Consider the following 22,741-nt stretch of genomic DNA (forward strand, 5'->3'; position numbering starts at 1 on the left):
TTTATGAATATTACGGAGCTCAGTAATAGTGGATTACTGCTACTATGTTTACAGTGTTCTCCGTAAACAGTGACAGGAGGCTGATGTGATACAATGTATACAGTGTGCTCAGTATCAGTGACAGGAGGCTGATGTGATACAATGTATACAGTGTGCTCAGTATCAGTGACAGGAGGCTGATGTGATACAGTGTATACAGTGTGCTCAGTAACAGGAGGCTGATGTGATACAATGTATACAGTGTGCTCAGTATCAGTGACAGGAGGATGATGTGATACAATGTATACAGTGTGCTCAGTGACAGGAGGCTGATGTGATACAGTGTATACAGTGTGCTCAGTATCAGTGACAGGAGGATGATGTGATACAATGTATACAGTGTGCTCAGTGACAGGAGGCTGATGTGATACAATGTATACAGTGTGCTCAGTATCAGTGACAGGAGGCTGATGTGATACAATGTATACAGTGTGCTCAGTATCAGTGACAGGAGGCTGATGTGATACAATGTATACAGTGTGCTCAGTATCAGTGACAGGAGGATGATGTGATACAATGTATACAGTGTGCTCAGTATCAGTAACAGGAGGATGATGTGATACAATGTATACAGTGTGCTCAGTATCAGTGACAGGAGGATGATGTGATACAATGTATACAGTGTGCTCAGTATCAGTGACAGGAGGCTGATGTGATACAATGTATACAGTGTGCTCAGTGTCAGTGACAGGAGGCTGATGTGATACAATGTATACAGTGTGCTCAGTAACAGTGACAGGAGGCTGATGTGATACAATGTATACAGTGTGCTCAGTATCAGTGACAGGAGGCTGATGTGATACAATGTATACAGTGTGCTCAGTATCAGTGACAGGAGGCTGATGTGATACAGTGTATACAGTGTGCTCAGTAACAGGAGGCTGATGTGATACAATGTATACAGTGTGCTCAGTATCAGTGACAGGAGGCTGATGTGATACAATGTATACAGTGTGCTCAGTATCAGTGACAGGAGGCTGATGTGATACAGTGTATACAGTGTGCTCAGTATCAGTGACAGGAGGCTGATGTGATACAATGTATACAGTGTGCTCAGTATCAGTGACAGGAGGCTGATGTGATACAATGTATACAGTGTGCTCAGTATCAGTGACAGGAGGCTGATGTGATACAATGTATACAGTGTGCTCAGTATCAGTGACAGGAGGCTGATGTGATACAATGTATACAGTGTGCTCAGTGACAGTGACAGGAGGATGATGTGATACAATGTATACAGTGTGCTCAGTATCAGTGACAGGAGGCTGATGTGATACAATATATACAGTGTGCTCAGTATCAGTGACAGGAGGATGATGTGATACAATGTATACAGTGTGCTCAGTAACAGTGACAGGAGGCTGATGTGATACAATGTATACAGTGTGCTCAGTAACAGTGACAGGAGGCTGATGTGATACAATGTATACAGTGTGCTCAGTATCAGTGACAGGAGGCTGATGTGATACAATGTATACAGTGTGCTCAGTGACAGGAGGCTGATGTGATACAATGTATACAGTGTGCTCAGTATCAGTGACAGGAGGCTGATGTGATACAATGTATACAGTGTGCTCAGTAACAGTGACAGTGACAGGAGGCTGATGTGATACAATGTATACAGTGTGCTCAGTATCAGTGACAGGAGGCTGATGTGATACAATGTATACAGTGTGCTCAGTGACAGTGACAGGAGGATGATGTGATACAATGTATACAGTGTGCTCAGTATCAGTGACAGGAGGATGATGTGATACAATGTATACAGTGTGCTCAGTAACAGTGACAGGAGGCTGATGTGATACAATGTATACAGTGTGCTCAGTATCAGTAACAGGAGGCTGATGTGATACAATGTATACAGTGTGCTCAGTAACAGTGACAGGAGGCTGATGTGATACAATGTATACAGTGTGCTCAGTATCAGTAACAGGAGGCTGATGTGATACAATGTATACAGTGTGCTCAGTATCAGTGACAGGAGGATGATGTGATACAATGTATACAGTGTGCTCAGTAACAGTGACAGTGACAGGAGGCTGATGTGATACAATGTATACAGTGTGCTCAGTATCAGTGACAGGAGGCTGATGTGATACAATGTATACAGTGTGCTCAGTATCAGTGACAGGAGGCTGATGTGATACAATGTATACAGTGTGCTCAGTAACAGTGACAGGAGGCTGATGTGATACAATGTATACAGTGTGCTCAGTATCAGTGACAGGAGGCTGATGTGATACAGTGTATACAGTGTGCTCAGTATCAGTGACAGGAGGCTGATGTGATACAATGTATACAGTGTGCTCAGTATCAGTGACAGGAGGCTGATGTGATACAATGTATACAGTGTGCTCAGTAACAGTGACAGGAGGCTGATGTGATACAATGTATACAGTGTGCTCAGTAACAGTGACAGGAGGCTGATGTGATACAATGTATACAGTGTGCTCAGTATCAGTGACAGGAGGCTGATGTGATACAATGTATACAGTGTGCTCAGTAACAGTGACAGGAGGCTGATGTGATACAATGTATACAGTGTGCTCAGTAACAGTGACAGGAGGCTGATGTGATACAATGTATACAGTGTGCTCAGTAACAGTGACAGGAGGCTGATGTGATACAATGTATACAGTGTGCTCAGTATCAGTGACAGGAGGCTGATGTGATACAGTGTATACAGTGTGCTCAGTATCAGTGACAGGAGGCTGATGTGATACAATGTATACAGTGTGCTCAGTAACAGTGACAGGAGGATGATGTGATACAGTGTATACAGTGTGCTCAGTATCAGTGACAGGAGGCTGATGTGATACAATGTATACAGTGTGCTCAGTGACAGGAGGCTGATGTGATACAGTGTATACAGTGTGCTCAGTATCAGTGACAGGAGGCTGATGTGATACAATGTATACAGTGTGCTCAGTAACAGTGACAGGAGGCTGATGTGATACAATGTATACAATGTGCTCAGTATCAGTGACAGGAGGCTGATGTGATACAATGTATACAGTGTGCTCAGTATCAGTGACAGGAGGATGATGTGATACAATGTATACAGTGTGCTCAGTATCAGTGACAGGAGGATGATGTGATACAATGTATACAGTGTGCTCAGTATCAGTGACAGGAGGATGATGTGATACAATGTATACAGTGTGCTCAGTGTCAGTGACAGGAGGCTGATGTGATACAATGTATACAGTGTGCTCAGTATCAGTGACAGGAGGATGATGTGATACTATGTTTACAGTGTTCTCCGTAAACAGTGACAGGAGGCTGATGTGATACAATGTATACAGTGTGCTCAGTATCAGTGACAGGAGGATGATGTGATACAATGTATACAGTGTGCTCAGTATCAGTGACAGGAGGCTGATGTGATACAATGTATACAGTGTGCTCAGTGACAGGAGGCTGATGTGATACAATGTATACAGTGTGCTCAGTGACAGTGACAGGAGGCTGATGTGATACAATGTATACAGTGTGCTCAGTATCAGTGACAGGAGGATGATGTGATACAATGTATACAGTGTGCTCAGTGACAGTGACAGGAGGCTGATGTGATACAATGTATAAAGTGTGCTCAGTATCAGTGACAGGAGGCTGATGTGATACAGTGTATACAGTGTGCTCAGTATCAGTGACAGGAGGATGATGTGATACAGTGTATACAGTGTGCTCAGTATCAGTGACAGGAGGATGATGTGATACAATGTATACAGTGTGCTCAGTGACAGTGACAGGAGGATGATGTGATACAATGTATACAGTGTGCTCAGTATCAGTGACAGGAGGCTGATGTGATACAATGTATACAGTGTGCTCAGTATCAGTGACAGGAGGCTGATGTGATACAATGTATACAGTGTGCTCAGTATCAGTGACAGGAGGCTGATGTGATACAATGTATACAGTGTGCTCAGTATCAGTGACAGGAGGCTGATGTGATACAATGTATACAGTGTGCTCAGTAACAGTGACAGGAGGCTGATGTGATACAATGTATACAGTGTGCTCAGTATCAGTGACAGGAGGCTGATGTGATACAATGTATACAGTGTGCTCAGTGACAGTGACAGGAGGATGATGTGATACAATGTATACAGTGTGCTCAGTATCAGTGACAGGAGGATGATGTGATACAATGTATACAGTGTGCTCAGTAACAGTGACAGGAGGCTGATGTGATACAATGTATACAGTGTGCTCAGTATCAGTAACAGGAGGCTGATGTGATACAATGTATACAGTGTGCTCAGTATCAGTGACAGGAGGATGATGTGATACAATGTATACAGTGTGCTCAGTAACAGTGACAGTGACAGGAGGCTGATGTGATACAATGTATACAGTGTGCTCAGTATCAGTGACAGGAGGCTGATGTGATACAATGTATACAGTGTGCTCAGTATCAGTGACAGGAGGCTGATGTGATACAATGTATACAGTGTGCTCAGTAACAGTGACAGGAGGATGATGTGATACAATGTATACAGTGTGCTCAGTATCAGTGACAGGAGGATGATGTGATACAATGTATACAGTGTGCTCAGTATCAGTGACAGGAGGCTGATGTGATACAATGTATACAGTGTGCTCAGTATCAGTGACAGGAGGATGATGTGATACAATGTATACAGTGTGCTCAGTATCAGTGACAGGAGGATGATGTGATACAATGTATACAGTGTGCTCAGTATCAGTGACAGGAGGCTGATGTGATACAATGTATACAGTGTGCTCAGTAACAGTGACAGGAGGATGATGTGATACAATGTATACAGTGTGCTCAGTATCAGTGACAGGAGGATGATGTGATACAATGTATACAGTGTGCTCAGTGACAGGAGGATGATGTGATACAATGTATACAGTGTGCTCAGTAACAGTGACAGGAGGCTGATGTGATACAATGTATACAGTGTGCTCAGTATCAGTGACAGGAGGCTGATGTGATACAGTGTATACAGTGTGCTCAGTAACAGTGACAGGAGGCTGATGTGATACAATGTATACAGTGTGCTCAGTATCAGTGACAGGAGGCTGATGTGATACAATGTATACAGTGTGCTCAGTATCAGTGACAGGAGGCTGATGTGATACAATGTATACAGTGTGCTCAGTAACAGTGACAGGAGGCTGATGTGATACAATGTATACAGTGTGCTCAGTAACAGTGACAGGAGGCTGATGTGATACAATGTATACAGTGTGCTCAGTATCAGTGACAGGAGGCTGATGTGATACAATGTATACAGTGTGCTCAGTATCAGTGACAGGAGGCTGATGTGATACAATGTATACAGTGTGCTCAGTAACAGTGACAGGAGGCTGATATGATACAATGTATACAGTGTGCTCAGTATCAGTGACAGGAGGCTGATGTGATACAATGTATACAGTGTGCTCAGTATCAGTGACAGGAGGCTGATGTGATACAGTGTATACAGTGTGCTCAGTATCACTGACAGGAGGCTGATGTGATACAATGTATACAGTGTGCTCAGTATCAGTGACAGGAGGCTGATGTGATACAATATATACAGTGTGCTCAGTGACAGTGACAGGAGGCTGATGTGATACAATGTATACAGTGTGCTCAGTATCAGTGACAGGAGGCTGATGTGATACAATGTATACAGTGTGCTCAGTATCAGTGACAGGAGGCTGATGTGATACAATGTATACAGTGTGCTCAGTGACAGGAGGCTGATGTGATACAGTGTATACAGTGTGCTCAGTATCAGTGACAGGAGGCTGATGTGATACAATGTATACAGTGTGCTCAGTATCAGTGACAGGAGGCTGATGTGATACAATGTATACAGTGTGCTCAGTATCAGTGACAGGAGGCTGATGTGATACAATGTATACAGTGTGCTCAGTGACAGGAGGCTGATGTGATACAGTGTATACAGTGTGCTCAGTATCAGTGACAGGAGGCTGATGTGATACAATGTATACAGTGTGCTCAGTGACAGTGACAGGAGGCTGATGTGATACAATGTATACAGTGTGCTCAGTATCAGTGACAGGAGGCTGATGTGATACAATATATACAGTGTGCTCAGTGACAGGAGGCTGATGTGATACAATGTATACAGTGTGCTCAGTGACAGGAGGCTGATGTGATACAATGTATACAGTGTGCTCAGTGACAGGAGGCTGATGTGATACAGTGTATACAGTGTGCTCAGTATCAGTAACAGGAGGATGATGTGATACAATGTATACAGTGTGCTCAGTATCAGTGACAGGCGGATGATGTGATACAATGTATACAGTGTGCTCAGTAACAGTGACAGGAGGCTGATGTGATACAATGTATACAGTGTGCTCAGTGACAGTGACAGGAGGCTGATGTGATACAATGTATACAGTGTGCTCAGTATCAGTGACAGGAGGATGATGTGATACAGTGTATACAGTGTGCTCAGTATCAGTAACAGGAGGATGATGTGATACAATGTATACAGTGTGCTCAGTAACAGTGACAGGAGGCTGATGTGATACAATGTATACAGTGTGCTCAGTATCAGTGACAGGAGGCTGATGTGATACAATGTATACAGTGTGCTCAGTATCAGACAGGAGGATGATGTGATACAATGTATACAGTGTGCTCAGTATCAGACAGGAGGATGATGTGATACAATGTATACAGTGTGCTCAGTAACAGTGACAGGAGGATGATGTGATACAATGTATACAGTGTGCTCAGTAACAGTGACAGGAGGCTGATGTGATACAATTTATACAGTGTGCTCAGTATCAGTGACAGTGACAGGAGGATGATGTGATACAATGTATACAGTGTGCTCAGTGACAGTGACAGGAGGATGATGTGATACAATGTATACAGTGTGCTCAGTATCAGTGACAGGAGGCTGATGTGATACAATGTATACAGTGTGCTCAGTATCAGTGACAGGAGGCTGATGTGATACAATGTATACAGTGTGCTCAGTATCAGTGACAGGAGGCTGATGTGATACAATGTATACAGTGTGCTCAGTATCAGTGACAGTGACAGGAGGATGATGTGATACAATGTATACAGTGTGCTCAGTATCAGTGACAGGAGGATGATGTGATACAATGTATACAGTGTGCTCAGTGACAGGAGGCTGATGTGATACAATGTATACAGTGTGCTCAGTGACAGTGACAGGAGGCTGATGTTATACAATGTATACAGTGTGCTCAGTGACAGTGACAGGAGGCTGATGTGATACAATGTATACAGTGTGCTCAGTATCAGTGACAGGAGGCTGATGTGATACAATGTATACAGTGTGCTCAGTATCAGTGACAGGAGGATGATGTGATACAATGTATACAGTGTGCTCAGTATCAGTGACAGGAGGATGATGTGATACAATGTATACAGTGTGCTCAGTGACAGTGACAGGAGGCTGATGTGATACAATGTATACAGTGTGCTCAGTGACAGTGACAGGAGGATGATGTGATACAATGTATACAGTGTGCTCAGTGACAGGAGGCTGTTGTGATACAATGTATACAGTGTGCTCAGTGACAGTGACAGGAGGCTGATGTGATACAATGTATACAGTGTGCTCAGTGACAGTGACAGGAGGCTGATGTGATACAATGTATACAGTGTGCTCAGTGACAGGAGGATGATGTGATACAATGTATACAGTGTGCTCAGTGACAGTGACAGGAGGCTGATGTGATACAATGTATACAGTGTGCTCAGTGACAGTGACAGGAGGATGATGTGATACAATGTATACAGTGTGCTCAGTGACAGTGACAGGAGGATGATGTGATACAATGTATACAGTGTGCTCAGTGACAGGAGGCTGATGTGATACAGTGTATACAGTGTGCTCAGTATCAGTGACAGGAGGATGATGTGATACAATGTATACAGTGTGCTCAGTATCAGTGACAGGAGGCTGATGTGATACAATGTATACAGTGTGCTCAGTATCAGTGACAGGAGGATGATGTGATACAATGTATACAGTGTGCTCAGTATCAGTGACAGGAGGCTGATGTGATACAATGTATACAGTGTGCTCAGTATCAGTGACAGTGACAGGAGGATGATGTGATACAATGTATACAGTGTGCTCAGTGACAGTGACAGGAGGCTGATGTGATACAATGTATACAGTGTGCTCAGTGACAGTGACAGGAGGCTGATGTGATACAATGTATACAGTGTGCTCAGTGACAGGAGGCTGATGTGATACAATGTATACAGTGTGCTCAGTAACAGGAGGATGATGTGATACAATGTATACAGTGTGCTCAGTGACAGTGACAGGAGGATGATGTGATACAATGTATACAGTGTGCTCAGTGACAGTGACAGGAGGCTGATGTGATACAATGTATACAGTGTGCTCAGTGACAGTGACAGGAGGCTGATGTGATACAGTGTATACAGTGTGCTCAGTGACAGGAGGATGATGTGATACAATGTATACAGTGTGCTCAGTGACAGGAGGCTGATGTGATACAATGTATACAGTGTGCTCAGTATCAGTGACAGGAGGCTGATGTGATACAATGTATACAGTGTGCTCAGTGACAGTGACAGGAGGCTGATGTGATACAATGTATACAGTGTGCTCATTATCAGTGACAGGAGGCTGATGTGATACAATGTATACAGTGTGCTCAGTGACAGGAGGATGATGTGATACAATGTATACAGTGTGCTCAGTATCAGTGACAGGAGGATGATGTGATACAATGTATACAGTGTGCTCAGTATCAGTGACAGGAGGCTGATGTGATACAATGTATACAGTGTGCTCAGTATCAGTGACAGGAGGCTGATGTGATACAATGTATACAGTGTGCTCAGTAACAGTGACAGGAGGCTGATGTGATACAATGTATACAGTGTGCTCAGTGACAGTGACAGGAGGCTGATGTGATACAATGTATACAGTGTGCTCAGTGACAGGAGGCTGATGTGATACAATGTATACAGTGTGCTCAGTATCAGTGACAGGAGGATGATGTGATACAATGTATACAGTGTGCTCAGTATCAGTGACAGGAGGCTGATGTGATACAATGTATACAGTGTGCTCAGTGACAGGAGGCTGATGTGATACAATGTATACAGTGTGCTCAGTGACAGGAGGATGATGTGATACAATGTATACAGTGTGCTCAGTATCAGTGACAGGAGGCTGATGTGATACAATGTATACAGTGTGCTCAGTATCAGTGACAGGAGGCTGATGTGATACAATGTATACAGTGTGCTCAGTATCAGTGACAGGAGGCTGATGTGATACAATGTATACAGTGTGCTCAGTATCAGTGACAGGAGGCTGATGTGATACAATATATACAGTGTGCTCAGTGACAGTGACAGGAGGCTGATGTGATACAATGTATACAGTGTGCTCAGTATCAGTGACAGGAGGCTGATGTGATACAATGTATACAGTGTGCTCAGTATCAGTAACAGGAGGCTGATGTGATACAATGTATACAGTGTGCTCAGTATCAGTGACAGGAGGCTGATGTGATACAATGTATACAGTGTGCTCAGTATCAGTGACAGGAGGATGATGTGATACAGTGTATACAGTGTGCTCAGTGACAGGAGGCTGATGTGATACAGTGTATACAGTGTGCTCAGTATCAGTGACAGGAGGCTGATGTGATACAATGTATACAGTGTGCTCAGTATCAGTGACAGGAGGCTGATGTGATACAATGTATACAGTGTGCTCAGTATCAGTGACAGGAGGCTGATGTGATACAATGTATACAGTGTGCTCAGTGACAGTGACAGGAGGATGATGTGATACAATGTATACAGTGTGCTCAGTAACAGTGACAGGAGGATGATGTGATACAATGTATACAGTGTGCTCAGTATCAGTGACAGGAGGCTGATGTGATACAATGTATACAGTGTGCTCAGTATCAGTGACAGGAGGCTGATGTGATACAATGTATACAGTGTGCTCAGTATCAGTGACAGGAGGCTGATGTGATACAATGTATACAGTGTGCTCAGTAACAGTGACAGGAGGCTGATGTGATACAATGTATACAGTGTGCTCAGTATCAGTGACAGGAGGCTGATGTGATACAATGTATACAGTGTGCTCAGTAACAGTGACAGGAGGATGATGTGATACAATGTATACAGTGTGCTCAGTGACAGTGACAGGAGGCTGATGTGATACAATGTATACAGTGTGCTCAGTATCAGTGACAGGAGGCTGATGTGATACAATGTATACAGTGTGCTCAGTATCAGTGACAGGAGGCTGATGTGATACAATGTATACAGTGTGCTCAGTATCAGTGACAGGAGGCTGATGTGATACAATGTATACAGTGTGCTCAGTGACAGGAGGCTGATGTGATACAATGTATACAGTGTGCTCAGTATCAGTGACAGGAGGCTGATGTGATACAATGTATACAGTGTGCTCAGTATCAGTGACAGGAGGCTGATGTGATACAATGTATACAGTGTGCTCAGTATCAGTGACAGGAGGCTGATGTGATACAATGTATACAGTGTGCTCAGTATCAGTGACAGGAGGCTGATGTGATACAATGTATACAGTGTGCTCAGTATCAGTGACAGGAGGCTGATGTGATACAATGTATACAGTGTGCTCAGTATCAGTGACAGGAGGCTGATGTGATACAATGTATACAGTGTGCTCAGTATCAGTGACAGGAGGATGATGTGATACAATGTATACAGTGTGCTCAGTAACAGGAGGCTGATGTGATACAATGTATACAGTGTGCTCAGTATCAGTGACTGGAGGCTGATGTGATACAATGTATACAGTGTGCTCAGTGACAGGAGGCTGATGTGATACAATGTATACAGTGTGCTCAGTATCAGTGACAGGAGGCTGATGTGATACAATGTATACAGTGTGCTCAGTGACAGGAGGCTGATGTGATACAATGTATACAGTGTGCTCAGTATCAGTGACAGGAGGCTGATGTGATACAATGTATACAGTGTGCTCAGTATCAGTGACAGGAGGCTGATGTGATACAATGTATACAGTGTGCTCAGTATCAGTGACAGGAGGCTGATGTGATACAATGTATACAGTGTGCTCAGTATCAGTGACAGGAGGCTGATGTGATACAGTGTATACAGTGTGCTCAGTGACAGTGACAGGAGGCTGAAGTGATACAATGTATACAGTGTGCTCAGTAACAGTGACAGTGAAAGGAGGATGATGTGATACAATGTATACAGTGTGCTCAGTGACAGTGACAGGAGGATGATGTGATACAATGTATACAGTGTGCTCAGTATCAGTGACAGGAGGATGATGTGATACAATGTATACAGTGTGCTCAGTATCAGTGACAGGAGGATGATGTGATACAATGTATACAGTGTGCTCAGTGACAGGAGGATGATGTGATACAATGTATACAGTGTGCTCAGTAACAGTGACAGGAGGCTGATGTGATACAATGTATACAGTGTGCTCAGTATCAGTGACAGGAGGCTGATGTGATACAGTGTATACAGTGTGCTCAGTAACAGTGACAGGAGGCTGATGTGATACAATGTATACAGTGTGCTCAGTATCAGTGACAGGAGGCTGATGTGATACAATGTATACAGTGTGCTCAGTATCAGTGACAGGAGGCTGATGTGATACAATGTATACAGTGTGCTCAGTAACAGTGACAGGAGGCTGATGTGATACAATGTATACAGTGTGCTCAGTAACAGTGACAGGAGGCTGATGTGATACAATGTATACAGTGTGCTCAGTATCAGTGACAGGAGGCTGATGTGATACAATGTATACAGTGTGCTCAGTATCAGTGACAGGAGGCTGATGTGATACAATGTATACAGTGTGCTCAGTAACAGTGACAGGAGGCTGATATGATACAATGTATACAGTGTGCTCAGTGACAGGAGGCTGATGTGATACAATGTATACAGTGTGCTCAGTGACAGTGACAGGAGGCTGATGTGATACAATGTATACAGTGTGCTCAGTATCAGTGACAGGAGGCTGATGTGATACAATATATACAGTGTGCTCAGTGACAGGAGGCTGATGTGATACAATGTATACAGTGTGCTCAGTGACAGGAGGCTGATGTGATACAATGTATACAGTGTGCTCAGTGACAGGAGGCTGATGTGATACAATATATACAGTGTGCTCAGTATCAGTGACAGGAGGATGATGTGATACAGTGTATACAGTGTGCTCAGTGACAGTGACAGGAGGATGATGTGATACAATGTATACAGTGTGCTCAGTAACAGTGACAGGAGGCTGATGTGATACAATGTATACAGTGTGCTCAGTAACAGTGACAGGAGGCTGATGTGATACAGTGTATACAGTGTGCTCAGTATCAGTAACAGGAGGATGATGTGATACAATGTATACAGTGTGCTCAGTATCAGTGACAGGAGGATGATGTGATACAATGTATACAGTGTGCTCAGTAACAGTGACAGGAGGCTGATGTGATACAATGTATACAGTGTGCTCAGTGACAGGAGGCTGATGTGATACAATGTATACAGTGTGCTCAGTATCAGTGACAGGAGGATGATGTGATACAGTGTATACAGTGTGCTCAGTATCAGTAACAGGAGGATGATGTGATACAATGTATACAGTGTGCTCAGTAACAGTGACAGGAGGCTGATGTGATACAATGTATACAGTGTGCTCAGTATCAGTGACAGGAGGCTGATGTGATACAATGTATACAGTGTGCTCAGTATCAGACAGGAGGATGATGTGATACAATGTATACAGTGTGCTCAGTGACAGTGACAGGAGGCTGATGTGATACAATGTATACAGTGTGCTCAGTAACAGTGACAGGAGGCTGATGTGATACAATGTATACAGTGTGCTCAGTGACAGTGACAGGAGGCTGATGTGATACAATGTATACAGTGTGCTCAGTGACAGGAGGATGATGTGATACAATGTATACAGTGTGCTCAGTGACAGGAGGCTGATGGGATACAATGTATACAGTGTGCTCAGTGACAGGAGGCTGATGTGATACAATGTATACAGTGTGCTCAGTATCAGTGACAGGAGGCTGATGTGATACAATGTATACAGTGTGCTCAGTATCAGTGACAGGAGGCTGATGTGATACAATGTATACAGTGTGCTCAGTATCAGTGACAGGAGGCTGATGTGATACAATGTATACAGTGTGCTCAGTATCAGTGACAGTGACAGGAGGATGATGTGATACAATGTATACAGTGTGCTCAGTATCAGTGACAGGAGGATGATGTGATACAATGTATACAGTGTGCTCAGTGACAGGAGGCTGATGTGATACAATGTATACAGTGTGCTCAGTGACAGTGACAGGAGGCTGATGTGATACAATGTATACAGTGTGCTCAGTGACAGTGACAGGAGGCTGATGTGATACAATGTATACAGTGTGCTCAGTATCAGTGACAGGAGGCTGATGTGATACAATGTATACAGTGTGCTCAGTATCAGTGACAGGAGGATGATGTGATACAATGTATACAGTGTGCTCAGTATCAGTGACAGGAGGATGATGTGATACAATGTATACAGTGTGCTCAGTGACAGTGACAGGAGGCTGATGTGATACAATGTATACAGTGTGCTCAGTGACAGGAGGATGATGTGATACAATGTATACAGTGTGCTCAGTGACAGGAGGCTGATGGGATACAATGTATACAGTGTGCTCAGTGACAGGAGGCTGATGTGATACAATGTATACAGTGTGCTCAGTGACAGTGACAGGAGGCTGATGTGATACAATGTATACAGTGTGCTCAGTGACAGTGACAGGAGGCTGATGTGATACAATGTATACAGTGTGCTCAGTGACAGTGACAGGAGGCTGATGTGATACAATGTATACAGTGTGCTCAGTGACAGTGACAGGAGGATGATGTGATACAATGTATACAGTGTGCTCAGTGACAGTGACAGGAGGATGATGTGATACAATGTATACAGTGTGCTCAGTGACAGTGACAGGAGGCTGATGTGATACAGTTTATACAGTGTGCTCAGTATCAGTGACAGGAGGATGATGTGATACAATGTATACAGTGTGCTCAGTATCAGTGACAGGAGGCTGATGTGATACAATGTATACAGTGTGCTCAGTATCAGTGACAGGAGGATGATGTGATACAATGTATACAGTGTGCTCAGTATCAGTGACAGGAGGCTGATGTGATACAATGTATACAGTGTGCTCAGTATCAGTGACAGTGACAGGAGGATGATGTGATACAATGTATACAGTGTGCTCAGTGACAGGAGGCTGATGTGATACAATGTATACAGTGTGCTCAGTAACAGGAGGATGATGTCATACAATGTATACAGTGTGCTCAGTGACAGTGACAGGAGGACGATGTGATACAATGTATACAGTGTGCTCAGTGACAGGAGGCTGATGTGATACAATGTATACAGTGTGCTCAGTGACAGTGACAGGAGGCTGATGTGATACAATGTATACAGTGTGCTCAGTGACAGGAGGCTGATGTGATACAATGTATACAGTGTGCTCAGTGACAGGAGGCTGATGTGATACAATGTATACAGTGTGCTCAGTATCAGTGACAGGAGGATGATGTGATACAATGTATACAGTGTGCTCAGTATCAGTGACAGGAGGATGATGTGATACAATGTATACAGTGTGCTCAGTATCAGTGACAGGAGGCTGATGTGATACAATGTATACAGTGTGCTCAGTATCAGTGACAGGAGGCTGATGTGATACAATGTATACAGTGTGCTCAGTAACAGTGACAGGAGGCTGATGTGATACAATGTATACAGTGTGCTCAGTGACAGGAGGCTGATGTGATACAATGTATACAGTGTGCTCAGTGACAGGAGGCTGATGTGATACAATGTATACAGTGTGCTCAGTATCAGTGACAGGAGGATGATGTGATACAATGTATACAGTGTGCTCAGTATCAGTGACAGGAGGCTGATGTGATACAATATATACAGTGTGCTCAGTGACAGGAGGCTGATGTGATACAATGTATACAGTGTGCTCAGTATCAGTGACAGGAGGCTGATGTGATACAATATATACAGTGTGCTCAGTATCAGTAACAGGAGGCTGATGTGATACAATGTATACAGTGTGCTCAGTATCAGTGACAGGAGGATGATGTGATACAATGTATACAGTGTGCTCAGTATCAGTGACAGGAGGCTGATGTGATACAATGTATACAGTGTGCTCAGTATCAGTGACAGGAGGCTGATGTGATACAATGTATACAGTGTGCTCAGTGACAGGAGGATGATGTGATACAATGTATACAGTGTGCTCAGTAACAGTGACAGGAGGATGATGTGATACAATGTATACAGTGTGCTCAGTGACAGTGACAGGAGGCTGATGTGATACAATGTATACAGTGTGCTCAGTATCAGTGACAGGAGGCTGATGTGATACAATGTATACAGTGTGCTCAGTATCAGTGACAGGAGGCTGATGTGATACAATATATACAGTGTGCTCAGTGACAGGAGGCTGATGTGATACAATGTATACAGTGTGCTCAGTATCAGTGACAGGAGGCTGATGTGATACAATGTATACAGTGTGCTCAGTATCAGTAACAGGAGGCTGATGTGATACAATGTATACAGTGTGCTCAGTGACAGGAGGCTGATGTGATACAATGTATACAGTGTGCTCAGTGACAGGAGGATGATGTGATACAATGTATACAGTGTGCTCAGTATCAGTGACAGGAGGCTGATGTGATACAATGTATACAGTGTGCTCAGTATCAGTGACAGGAGGCTGATGTGATACAATGTATACAGTGTGCTCAGTATCAGTGACAGGAGGCTGATGTGATACAATGTATACAGTGTGCTCAGTATCAGTGACAGGAGGCTGATGTGATACAATATATACAGTGTGCTCAGTGACAGTGACAGGAGGCTGATGTGATACAATGTATACAGTGTGCTCAGTATCAGTGACAGGAGGCTGATGTGATACAATGTATACAGTGTGCTCAGTATCAGTAACAGGAGGCTGATGTGATACAATGTATACAGTGTGCTCAGTATCAGTGACAGGAGGCTGATGTGATACAATGTATACAGTGTGCTCAGTATCAGTGACAGGAGGATGATGTGATACAGTGTATACAGTGTGCTCAGTGACAGGAGGCTGATGTGATACAGTGTATACAGTGTGCTCAGTATCAGTGACAGGAGGCTGATGTGATACAATGTATACAGTGTGCTCAGTATCAGTGACAGGAGGCTGATGTGATACAATGTATACAGTGTGCTCAGTGACAGTGACAGGAGGCTGATGTGATACAATGTATACAGTGTGCTCAGTAACAGTGACAGGAGGCTGATGTGATACAATGTATACAGTGTGCTCAGTATCAGTGACAGGAGGATGATGTGATACAATGTATACACTGTGCTCAGTATCAGTGACAGTGACAGGAGGCTGATGTGATACAATGTATACAGTGTGCTCAGTATCAGTGACAGGAGGCTGATGTGATACAATGTATACAGTGTGCTCAGTGACAGGAGGCTGATGTGATACAATGTATACAGTGTGCTCAGTATCAGTGACAGGAGGATGATGTGATACAATGTATACAGTGTGCTCAGTATCAGTGACAGGAGGATGATGTGATACAATGTATACACTGTGCTCAGTATCAGTGACAGTGACAGGAGGATGATGTGATACAATGTATACAGTGTGCTCAGTGACAGGAGGCTGATGTGATACAATGTATACAGTGTGCTCAGTGACAGTGACAGGAGGCTGATGTGATACAATGTATACAGTGTGCTCAGTGACAGTTACAGGAGGCTGATGTGATACAGTGTATACAGTGTGCTCAGTATCAGTGACAGGAGGATGATGTGATACAATATATACAGTGTGCTCAGTAACAGTGACAGGAGGCTGATGTGATACAATGTATACAGTGTGCTCAGTATCAGTGACAGGAGGATGATGTGATACAATGTATACAGTGTGCTCAGTAACAGTGACAGTGACAGGAGGCTGATGTGATACAATGTATACAGTGTGCTCAGTATCAGTGACAGGAGGCTGATGTGATACAATGTATACAGTGTGCTCAGTGACAGGAGGCTGATGTGATACAGTGTATACAGTGTGCTCAGTATCAGTGACAGGAGGCTGATGTGATACAATGTATACAGTGTGCTCAGTGACAGTGACAGGAGGCTGATGTGATACAGTGTATACAGTGTGCTCAGTGACAGTGACAGGAGGATGATGTGATACAATGTATACAGTGTGCTCAGTATCAGTGACAGGAGGCTGATGTGATACAATGTATACAGTGTGCTCAGTATCAGTAACAGGAGGCTGATGTGATACAATGTATACAGTGTGCTCAGTGACAGGAGGCTGATGTGATACAGTGTATACAGTGTGCTCAGTATCAGTGACAGGAGGCTGATGTGATACAATGTATACAGTGTGCTCAGTATCAGTGACAGGAGGCTGATGTGATACAATGTATACAGTGTGCTCAGTAACAGTGACAGGAGGCTGATGTGATACAATGTATACAGTGTGCTCAGTATCAGTGACAGGAGGCTGATGTGATACAATGTATACAGTGTGCTCAGTGACAGTGACAGGAGGCTGATGTGATACAATGTATACAGTGTGCTCAGTAACAGTGACAGGAGGCTGATGTGATACAGTGTGCTCAGTGACAGGAGGCTGATGTGATACAATGTATACAGTGTGCTCAGTATCAGTGACAGGAGGCTGATGTGATACAATGTATACAGTGTGCTCAGTGACAGTAACAGGAGGCTGATGTGATACAATATATACAGTGTGCTCAGTAACAGTGACAGGAGGCTGATGTGATACAATGTATACAGTGTGCTCAGTAACAGTGACAGGAGGATGATGTGATACAATGTATACAGTGTGCTCAGTAACAGTGACAGGAGGCTGATGTGATACAATGTATACAGTGTGCTCAGTGACAGGAGGCTGATGTGATACAATGTATACAGTGTGCTCAGTGACAGGAGGCTGATGTGATACAATGTATACAGTGTGCTCAGTGACAGGAGGATGATGTGATACAATGTATACAGTGTGCTCAGTATCAGTAACAGGAGGATGATGTGATACAATATATACAGTGTGCTCAGTGACAGTGACAGGAGGCTGATGTGATACAATGTATACAGTGTGCTCAGTATCAGTGACAGGAGGCTGATGTGATACAATGTATACAGTGTGCTCAGTATCAGTGACAGGAGGCTGATGTGATACAATGTATACAGTGTGCTCAGTGACAGTGACAGGAGGCTGATGTGATACAATGTATACAGTGTGCTCAGTGACAGTGACAGGAGGCTGATGTGATACAATGTATACAGTGTGCTCAGTGACAGTGACAGGAGGATGATGTGATACAGTGTATACAGTGTGCTCAGTATCAGTGACAGGAGGATGATGTGATACAATGTATACAGTGTGCTCAGTATCAGTAACAGGAGGATGATGTGATACAATGTATACAGTGTGCTCAGTGACAGTGACAGGAGGCTGATGTGATACAGTGTATACAGTGTGCTCAGTATCAGTGACAGGAGGATGATGTGATACAATGTATACAGTGTGCTCAGTATCAGTGACAGGAGGATGATGTGATACAATGTATACAGTGTGCTCAGTAACAGTGACAGTGACAGGAGGCTGATGTGATACAATGTATACAGTGTGCTCAGTATCAGTGACAGGAGGCTGATGTGATACAATGTATACAGTGTGCTCAGTATCAGTGACAGGAGGCTGATGTGATACAATGTATACAGTGTGCTCAGTGACAGTGACAGGAGGCTGATGTGATACAATGTATACAGTGTGCTCAGTGACAGTGACAGGAGGCTGATGTGATACAATGTATACAGTGTGCTCAGTAACAGTAACAGGAGGATGATGTGATACAATGTATACAGTGTGCTCAGTGACAGGAGGCTGATGTGATACAGTGTATACAGTGTGCTCAGTAACAGGAGGATGATGTGATACAATGTATACAGTGTGCTCAGTAACAGTGACAGGAGGCTGATGTGATACAATGTATACAGTGTGCTCAGTATCAGTGACAGGAGGCTGATGTGATACAATGTATACAGTGTGCTCAGTATCAGTGACAGGAGGCTGATGTGATACAATGTATACAGTGTGCTCAGTAACAGTGACAGGAGGCTGATGTGATACAATGTATACAGTGTGCTCAGTAACAGTGACAGGAGGCTGATGTGATACAATGTATACAGTGTGCTCAGTGACAGTGACAGGAGGCTGATGTGATACAATGTATACAGTGTGCTCAGTGACAGGAGGCTGATGTGATACAATGTATACAGTGTGCTCAGTATCAGTGACAGGAGGCTGATGTGATACAATGTATACAGTGTGCTCAGTGACAGGAGGCTGATGTGATACAATGTATACAGTGTGCTCAGTGACAGGAGGCTGATGTGATACAATGTATACAGTGTGCTCAGTGACAGTGACAGGAGGCTGATGTGATACAATGTATACAGTGTGCTCAGTGACAGGAGGATGATGTGATACAATGTATACAGTGTGCTCAGTGACAGGAGGCTGATGTGATACAGTGTATACAGTGTGCTCAGTATCAGTGACAGGAGGATGATGTGATACAATGTATACCGTGTGCTCAGTAACAGTGACAGGATGCTGATGTGATACAATGTATACAGTGTGCTCAGTGACAGGAGGATGATGTAATACAATGTATACAGTGTGCTCAGTGACAGGAGGATGATGTGATACAATGTATACAGTGTGCTCAGTGACAGGAGGCTGATGTGATACAATGTATACAGTGTGCTCAGTGACAGGAGGCTGATGTGATACAATGTATACAGTGTGCTCAGTATCAGTGACAGGAGGCTGATGTGATACAATGTATACAGTGTGCTCAGTATCAGTGACAGGAGGCTGATGTGATACAATGTATACAGTGTGCTCAGTATCAGTGACAGGAGGCTGATGTGATACAATGTATACAGTGTGCTCAGTATCAGTGACAGGAGGATGATGTGATACAATATATACAGTGTGCTCAGTGACAGTGACAGGAGGATGATGTGATACAATGTATACAGTGTGCTCAGTATCAGTGACAGGAGGCTGATGTGATACAATGTATACAGTGTGCTCAGTATCAGTGACAGGAGGCTGATGTGATACAATGTATACAGTGTGCTCAGTAACAGTGACAGGAGGCTGATGTGATACAATGTATACAGTGTGCTCAGTATCAGTGACAGGAGGCTGATGTGATACAATGTATACAGTGTGCTCAGTAACAGTAACAGGAGGATGATGTGATACAATGTATACAGTGTGCTCAGTGACAGGAGGCTGATGTGATACAATGTATACAGTGTGCTCAGTATCAGTGACAGGAGGATGATGTGATACAATGTATACAGTGTGCTCAGTATCAGTGACAGGAGGCTGATGTGATACAGTGTATACAGTGTGCTCAGTATCAGTGACAGGAGGCTGATGTGATACAATGTATACAGTGTGCTCAGTAACAGTGACAGGAGGCTGATGTGATACAATGTATACAGTGTGCTCAGTATCAGTGACAGGAGGCTGATGTGATACAATGTATACAGTGTGCTCAGTATCAGTGACAGGAGGCTGATGTGATACAATGTATACAGTGTGCTCAGTATCAGTGACAGGAGGCTGATGTGATACAATGTATACAGTGTGCTCAGTAACAGTGACAGGAGGCTGATGTGATACAATGTATACAGTGTGCTCAGTATCAGTGACAGGAGGCTGATGTGATACAATGTATACACTGTGCTCAGTATCAGTGACAGGAGGATGATGTGATACAATGTATACAGTGTGCTCAGTATCAGTGACAGGAGGCTGATGTGATACAATGTATACAGTGTGCTCAGTATCAGTGACAGGAGGCTGATGTGATACAATGTATACAGTGTGCTCAGTAACAGTGACAGGAGGCTGATGTGATACAATGTATACAGTGTGCTCAGTATCAGTGACAGGAGGCTGATGTGATACAATGTATACAGTGTGCTCAGTATCAGTGACAGGAGGCTGATGTGATACAATGTATACAGTGTGCTCAGTATCAGTGACAGGAGGCTGATGTGATACAATGTATACAGTGTGCTCAGTATCAGTGACAGGAGGATGATGTGATACAATGTATACAGTGTGCTCAGTATCAGTGACAGGAGGCTGATGTGATACAATGTATACAGTGTGCTCAGTAACAGTGACAGGAGGATGATGTGATACAATGTATACAGTGTGCTCAGTATCAGTGACAGGAGGATGATGTGATACAATGTATACAGTGTGCTCAGTGACAGGAGGATGATGTGATACAATGTATACAGTGTGCTCAGTAACAGTGACAGGAGGCTGATGTGATACAATGTATACAGTGTGCTCAGTGACAGTGACAGGAGGATGATGTGATACAATGTATACAGTGTGCTCAGTATCAGTGACAGGAGGCTGATGTGATACAATGTATACAGTGTGCTCAGTGACAGGAGGCTGATGTGATACAATGTATACAGTGTGCTCAGTAACAGTGACAGGAGGCTGATGTGATACAATGTATACAGTGTGCTCAGTATCAGTGACAGGAGGCTGATGTGATACAATGTATACAGTGTGCTCAGTATCAGTGACAGGAGGCTGATGTGATACAATGTATACAGTGTGCTCAGTATCAGTGACAGGAGGATGATGTGATACAATGTATACAGTGTGCTCAGTATCAGTGACAGGAGGATGATGTGATACAATGTATACAGTGTGCTCAGTATCAGTGACAGGAGGATGATGTGATACAATGTATACAGTGTGCTCAGTAACAGTGACAGGAGGCTGATGTGATACAATGTATACAGTGTGCTCAGTATCAGTGACTGGAGGATGATGTGATACAATGTATACAGTGTGCTCAGTAACAGTGACTGGAGGATGATGTGATACAGTGTATACAGTGTGCTCAGTATCAGTGACAGGAGGCTGATGTGATACAATGTATACAGTGTGCTCAGTATCAGTGACAGGAGGCTGATGTGATACAATGTATACAGTGTGCTCAGTAACAGTGACAGGAGGCTGATGTGATACAATGTATACAGTGTGCTCAGTATCAGTGACAGGAGGATGATGTGATACAATGTATACAGTGTGCTCAGTAACAGTGACAGGAGGCTGATGTGATACAATGTATACAGTGTGCTCAGTGACAGGAGGCTGATGTGATACAATGTATACAGTGTGCTCAGTAACAGTGACAGGAGGCTGATGTGATACAATGTATACAGTGTGCTCAGTATCAGTGACAGGAGGCTGATGTGATACAATGTATACAGTGTGCTCAGTATCAGTGACAGGAGGCTGATGTGATACAATGTATACAGTGTGCTCAGTATCAGTGACAGGAGGCTGATGTGATACAATGTATACAGTGTGCTCAGTATCAGTGACAGGAGGATGATGTGATACAGTGTATACAGTGTGCTCAGTATCAGTGACAGGAGGCTGATGTGATACAATGTATACAGTGTGCTCA

The 22,741-nt window shown here is 43.7% G+C and overlaps 1 protein-coding gene across 1 annotated transcript in view; it reads right to left on the bottom strand.

The window, feature by feature from the left end:
- Positions 1 to 22,741, bottom strand: part of LOC148442429 (branched-chain-amino-acid aminotransferase, cytosolic-like) — a 53,539-nt gene that overhangs the window by 10,938 nt on the left and 19,860 nt on the right. The window lies entirely within an intron of this gene.

The sequence above is a fragment of the Taudactylus pleione genome, unplaced genomic scaffold (assembly GCF_031769625.1).
Source record: "Taudactylus pleione unplaced genomic scaffold, aTauple2 ptg001523l, whole genome shotgun sequence".
Lineage (NCBI taxonomy): Eukaryota > Metazoa > Chordata > Amphibia > Anura > Myobatrachidae > Taudactylus > Taudactylus pleione.